Below are 7167 nucleotides of genomic sequence, written 5' to 3' on the forward strand. Positions count from 1 at the left end.
AAATTGTCATGCATTTTGCTTCTTAGTTCCAAGTCACTTTGCAATGTTAATGACTTGTGTAACTTCTTTGCATTCTGATTTATGGTTAAATGTTTAACCAAACCTTTTTCGCATTCAACCTTATGTCGTGCACATTTTTGTACATTGTCTAGGTGGTCTTACAAACCTTTAAACATGCATTGTATTTTGTCCTGTTTGTGACTTGAATTTGCTGGATTCATGTTCATGACTGATGCCTATGTCTATTCGTTATAATAATGATTTCTATGTGTTGTCTTAGTCATATAAGATGAGGCAAGGGATCCTTGTTTCTTAGATTAGGTTTAGATTAGGACCTTGGAGATGGACCTTTGCGTGAAGATGGTGGAGGTCGATGTCCACTCCGACCGTTATCTTGTAATGCTCATTTTCCCGACATATGTCTCGGGTTCCATTCGTTGTATAAAACCCGACGAGTTGCATGTTTGCTTTCTTTTCTTTTTAATTGTTTTCTCTTTTATATTTTTTAGGTTTGCATGATAGATTTACTGCTTTCCTTGATTGCTTACTTCATGTCTTGCAATTTCAATTTCATTGATTGTTTTCTTTTCATTTTTTAAAATAGAATAGAATGAAAGTAATCCACCACGCATGATCATTTAGTATAGAATTGACGATCCCGAAAATGTAAAAAGAAACGCATGGACATGTTAGGAAAAACACAACATACTATTTAGGTATCGAAAGGGCACTAATAGCAATATTAGCATAACCCAAATCCCCGAACCTAGATATTTGGTTGCGTAGGAATCAAGGGAACACTCCCGACCTTCGATTGGGTTTCTAGCCGACCCCCAAAAATGAGGCTAGTGGCGACTCCTATATATTTTTAGGTTGTTATAAACAACTAGATCGCATAAATAAATCCGTTGTTGCGCGGGATACGAGCTTGGGAGAGCTCGCAATCTCATGAGGAAACTCTCGTGATCAAAGTACCCCTAAACCCGACCTTTCCCACCTTGGACATTTCGAGGGGCGGCGAGATCGGGTCGCGATACCAAGTATGCCTTATTACACTTGGACTAGCCTGAGTGGTCCCAGATCGTATCATTAAATACTTATGTTCATCCAAAGTATTCCAGTACTTTGTACACCTGAGGCTATCCAGGTGTTCCACCCCTTTTAAGTGCCTACGGCAATCCAGGTAAGCCTCATACCACATTCAAGTTTATAATACCATGAGGTGAGAGACCTTCATGAATATGCAGGGCACGCCCTCAATATTCCCAATTACCATGAGGTGAGAGACCTTTATGAATGTTCAAGGTACGTCCTCGATATTCCAACTACCAGGAGGTGAGAGACCTTCACAAATATCTCAGGTATGTCCTCGATATTCCCAATTACTAGGAGGTGAGAGGCCTTCACGAATATCTCAGGTACGTCCTCGATATTCCCATTTACTAGAGGTGAGAGACCTTCACGAATATCTCAGGTACGTCCTCGATATTCCCATTTACCAGGAGGTGAAAGACCTTCACGAATATCCAAGGTACGTCCTCGATATTCCCATTACTAGGAGGTGAGAGATCTTCATGAATATTCGGGGCACGTCCTCAATATTCCCATTACCAGGAGGTGAGAGACATTCATGAATATTCGAGGCACGTCCTCGATATTCCGCATACCATGAGGTGAGAAACCTTCACGAATATCTCAGGTACGCCCTCGATATTCCTAATTACCAGGAGGTGAGAGACCTTCACAAATATCCCAGGTACGTCCTCGATATTCCCCATTTACTAGGAGGTGAGAGACCTTCACGAATATCCCAGGTACGTCCTCAATATTCCCAATTTACTAGGAGGTGAGAGACCTTCAAGAATATCCCAGGTACGTCCTCGATATTCCCCATTCCCTAGGAGGTGAGAGACCTTCACAAATATGCGAGGTACGTCATCAATATTCCAAATACCAAGAGGTGAGAGACTTTCACGAATATGTGAGACCCATCCTCGATATTCCCATTACCAGGAGGTGAGAGACCTTCACAAATATCCCAAGTACGCCATTGATATTTCCCAATTGCTAGGAGGTGGGACACCTTCACAAATATCCAAGGTATGTTCTCAATATTTCTAATTATCAAGTACCCCTTCGATACTTGTGAATGTCCAAGTATCCCCCAAGAATTCATACTTGTGATCATTCAAGTACCCTTTCAATGCCTATGGTCAGCCAAATACCCATTTTGACGCCTGCAAATGCCCAAATATCCTTCAGATTAGTACTTGTGAATATCTAGGTACTCTTTGATATGCTTGTAAATGTCCAAGTATCTTCTAGAATCGATGCCTTGAGAAAGGTCGGCGCATCCTCCCGAGAAAAGTCGGGTACCAGCTGTTGCCTTTGACAAAGGTCAGACACTCCCACGAAACAGATGCCCTGAGAAAGGTCGACGCATCTCCCGAGAAAGGTCGGGTACCAACTAGTGTCCTCAATACAAATCAAGCACCCACAAATGAGATGCCCCGAGAAAGGTCAGTGCATCTCCCGTCAAGGCGACCGAAGAAAGGTTCAGGTCTTAGACAAACCACTTATTGTTTTAACAGGCGACCGAAGAATGGTTCGGGTCCTGGAGAAGCAATTTCCCGTCACGGCGACCGAAGAATGGTTCGGGTCCGAGACAAATCATTGATTTTTTTAACAAGCGATCGAAGAATGGTTCGGGTCCTAGAGAAGCAATTTCCCGTCACGGCAACCGAAGAATGGTTCGGGTCCAAGACAAACCACTGATTGCTCCAACAGGGGACCGAAGAATGGTTCGGGTTCTAGAGAAGCAATTTCCCGTCAAGGTGATCGAAGAAAGGTTCGGGTCCTGGAGAAGCAATTTCCCGTCACGGCGATCGAAGAATGGTTCGGGTCCAAGACAAACCACTGATTGCTCCAACAGGCGACCGAAGAATGGTTCGGGTCCTAGAAAAATCATTAATCATTTGAACAGGCGACATAAGAATGGTTCGGGTCCGAGACAAATCACTAATTGCTCCAACAGGCGACTGAAGAATGGTTCGGGTCCTGGATGAGCAATTTCCCGTCAAGGCGACCGAAGAAAGGTTCGGGTCCTAGACAAATCATTGATTGTTTTAACAAGCAACCAAAGGGTGGTTCGGGTCCTAGAGAAGCAATTTCCCGGTTCGGGTCCTAGAGAAGCAATTTCCCGTCACGACGACCGAAGAATGGTTCGGGTCCGAGACAAACCACCGATTGCTCTAACAAGCGACCAAAGAATGGTTCGGGTCCTAGACAAATCATTAATTGTTTTAACAGGCGATCGAAGAATGGTTCGGGTCCTAGACAAATCATTAATTGTTTTAACAGGCGACCGAAGAATGGTTCGGGTCCGAGACAAACCACTGATTGCTCCAACAGGCGGCCGAAGAATGGTTTGGGTCTGGAGGAGCAATTTCCTGTCAAGGCGACCGAAGGAAGGTTCGGGTCCTACACAAATCATTGATTGTTTTAACAGGCGACCGAAGAATGGTTCGAGCCTTGGAAAAGCAACCTCCTCATATCACCAGGTAAGATGACGCCTTGATACTTGCCAAACTCGGGGTTTACACCCTATCTCACTCACTCGCGGTCACCCTATCTCACTCACTCGCGGTAAGTAACTACAGGTGTCTTCTTATATGTCTTAGTATATGTAATGTTATATTGCTCTTTTTGCATAGAAATGATAGGTCCCAACCAACATATAATCTGCTACGCATGTATGCATAAAATTTAGGCATCAATTTGTCTTTAAATGCAACCTCTGCGAGCTCACCTTCAAAGAGGGGTAGCTGTTGACGCCTAAAAATCCCTTTTAATTAGTTTGGTTTTATTTTATTTTATTTTAGTTTATTTTATTTTATCTTATCTTTTTCGAATAATAAATAAACAAATAACAACAAAAAAAAAAGAAGAGAAGCAACCTCCGCATGGGCCCTCGACCCATTTCCGCCTCGGCCCGGCCCAGCCGAGTCTTCTTGTTCCTCACGCCATTGCAGCACACGCGTGGGGGGCGCGACGCCGGAGGGAGATGGACGGACGGCAACGCACGTGGAGCAGAGGAGCAGTTGGTGTTGACGGGATGTGACTGGAGGAGGAGATGATGGCGGATGGGACAGCGGTCCAACCGGCGGGTCGAGCCTTGTCGATCGGCCACCCCCTTGCCTATAAATAGAGGGGGGCCACCGTCGACAAGGGGCGGGCCAGAGAGAGGGAGAAAGCAGAGATAGCAGAGAGAGAGAGAGAGAGAGGGGCCAGCCGAAGCTCGAGGTCACCTGAGAGACTTTGGGGAGCTCGAGTGCAGGGTTGGCTGTGGCGTGGTGAGCTTGGAGGGGTCCCCGAGAGACTTCGGGGAGCTCGAAGGGCGAGCCCGAGGGAGAGATGGGGTAACTCGACGCCGAATCTGGCCAGATCTGACTGTCCAGGATCCACCGTAGCCGTCGTTGTTCGCCGCGGTCGTCGCCATCGTCAGTCTGTCCTTGCCCTTGTTGCCGTCGCTCGTCTCTGCCGTTGCCACCTTCAATCAATCTAGCATTGTCGCCGTCGCCGTCATCCCTGCCGTCCATTGCAGCCCCATTCTGTCATTGTTGCCGTCGTCATGGTCCCCATCGTAGCCTCTGTCACCGCCGTAGCCGTCGTCGCCTCCGTAGCGCTTCGGTTTCCTCCCCGACGCCGTGGATTTGCAAACCCTAGGGTTTGCGATTTTCCGGGTCGCAAAGTGGATCCGAACCCGGAAAATCGGGTAGGGTTTGTGATATGGGGGCGGCTAGAGGACGGGTCGGGTGCCGAAGCTAGGTTGGGTAGGGTTTCGCCACGGAGCAGGTTGTTGGAGCGGGTCGTCGGCCGAGCCGGGAGTCCCTGAACGCCCGGCCACGGCGCCGTTTTGTTCACACAAAAAAAGTCGGGCCCGCGTAGAGGGCCCTTCTGCATTTCTGGCTGGCTCGGTCGGACCCAACCCGCGGATCCGACTGGGTCGGTTTTATTTTGTTTTATTATTTTAATATAAAATAATATTCTAATAAATAAAAAAAATATATATTATTTTCGAAAAAAATCAAAAAATGTTTTATTTCCAAAAGTATTTTAAAAATGTTAGAAAATGTTTTATTTTCCAAAAAATCGAGAAAAATTAAAAATAATTTATTTTCCAAAAATATTGAAAAATATTAAAAAATATTTTATTTTCCGAAAAATCAAAAGTATTCCATATTTTCCAAAAATGCCAAAAATCCAAAAAAAAAGCCAAAAATTCATGAAAAAGCCAAAAAGACTTGTATTTTTCCAAAAATACCAAAAATCCAAAAAAAAATCCCTATTATGTCCAAAAATTAGAAAAAGACTCAAAAAATGTTTTTCCTCCCAAAAATGCATGGAAAATCCTTCGAACATCCAAAAAACCTCAAGGTTTAAACAAGATTAGGCACCGAAAGGGCATTAGTGATTAACTAGTGTAATCAAGTCCCCGATCCTAATTTCTCTAGTTGCGCAGGAGCAAGTATTTCTCCCGATACTTCACTTGGGTTTCTAATCAACCTACCCCAAATTGATTAGTGACGACTCCATTTTAAAAATCAACTTGCAGGTTAAAAACTTAGATTATTAAAGTCGTGAATTGGTGGACTTGAGAGAGTCTGGGCTTAACCAATTTTAGCCGAGCCATTAGCCTCCTTAGGCGCTCGTACCCGATTGCGGGTGCCAAAAAAAAAGAGGTCGCGACAGGTGTCCATGTCAACACCGGCCGGCCAATTTTTGGCCGGATGGACTAAACTAGTAAAATTGTAAAATATTTAAGATAAAATTGGTCCCAAAAAAAAAAAGTTTAGGACTGAATTGGCACAATTGTAACAGGTTTAAGTCTTTTTTTGATAATTCTCCCATTTTAAGTGCTATAGTTTTATATTAAGCTCTACTTTCCTTTGTGGCAAAAAAAAAAAACTCAATTTTCCTTTTCAAGTACCCGTTTGTAAAGAAAGGTTAGAAAAATTTAGTCGTGAAGCACACGCCATCTAAAATGAAAAGAAGGGGCTAAACTAAGGGAGGCAAACGTGCCGTCCCACCCTAATGGCCATTGAATGGTCATCTCGGCCGATCGTCCTCCCCAAGGACAGAAAACCTTAATTATAGATTAGAGCTCTTTCACTCCCATTTCCACCATTCATTGTTCTCTCACAAATTGTCACAAATTCCCACTTTTTATATATGCTTTCCTCACTCTCTATCTCACAATGGATCCCAATCGCTTTCCGGCCCACTTCCAGATGACTAGCTAGTACCTCTAGATTGGATGTGGTACTTCGATTCATCTATTGCCTCGAGGACGCAGGGAACTCCCTATGTGCATGCTCCATAGGTGAGGCTAGAGCGAGGGGCCCCCATTGAGGAATCAACCTCCATCGGATTTGCACCTTCAATTCAAGCCCTAAATTCAGGATCGAAACTTCTAGCTCCCCGAATTGGAGCTCCTGATCAACATTCCCACAATCAACTCCGCCAGTTCAAAAAACCTAAGTGGGATGCGAACATGAAAAAAGTAAACTAGTGCCAGAGGCTAGCAAGGTTTGACCTCGCTTCCTTCACCATCTTGGTGAGGCCCCTCCTTGCTAGCTTTTGGCAAGGCTGGGCAAGGGTTCCCTCATCAGATCTAGTGAGGGGTAGCCTCGCCCAACCTCACCAAAAGTTAGTGAGGGACCCTTGTAGGTGATTGGCAACCTCCACCAACCATCACGGAGGCTAGCAACTAGTGAAGGGAAATAAGGGGAAAAAAATAGAAAGGAAAGAAGGAAAAAGAAAATAAAACAAATAGTTAATAAAAAATTAACAATTATTTAAAAAATAAAAATGTCCACGTCGGCACCAAACGTGCCACATAAGACATTTGGCATTCATGTCTATAATTTTCGGTCTAAATTAGCAAAATGGACTGAATTTATATCAATATGAAAATCTTTGAAATTAAATTGGTCTAATTGAGAGGTTTATGATTGAATTGGTATTGATGTAATATATTTAGGACTTTTTTAGTATTATTCCTCGACCAAATGAGATAATATCTATGGGGAAATCATGAGAATGTCATATAGAGTTGCTCTACAAGCAATAGAGAAAGAAACATGACTAAGTCAACCTCCATATGCG

The sequence above is a fragment of the Eucalyptus grandis genome, chromosome 7 (genome assembly GCF_016545825.1).
Source record: "Eucalyptus grandis isolate ANBG69807.140 chromosome 7, ASM1654582v1, whole genome shotgun sequence".
NCBI lineage: Eukaryota > Viridiplantae > Streptophyta > Magnoliopsida > Myrtales > Myrtaceae > Eucalyptus > Eucalyptus grandis.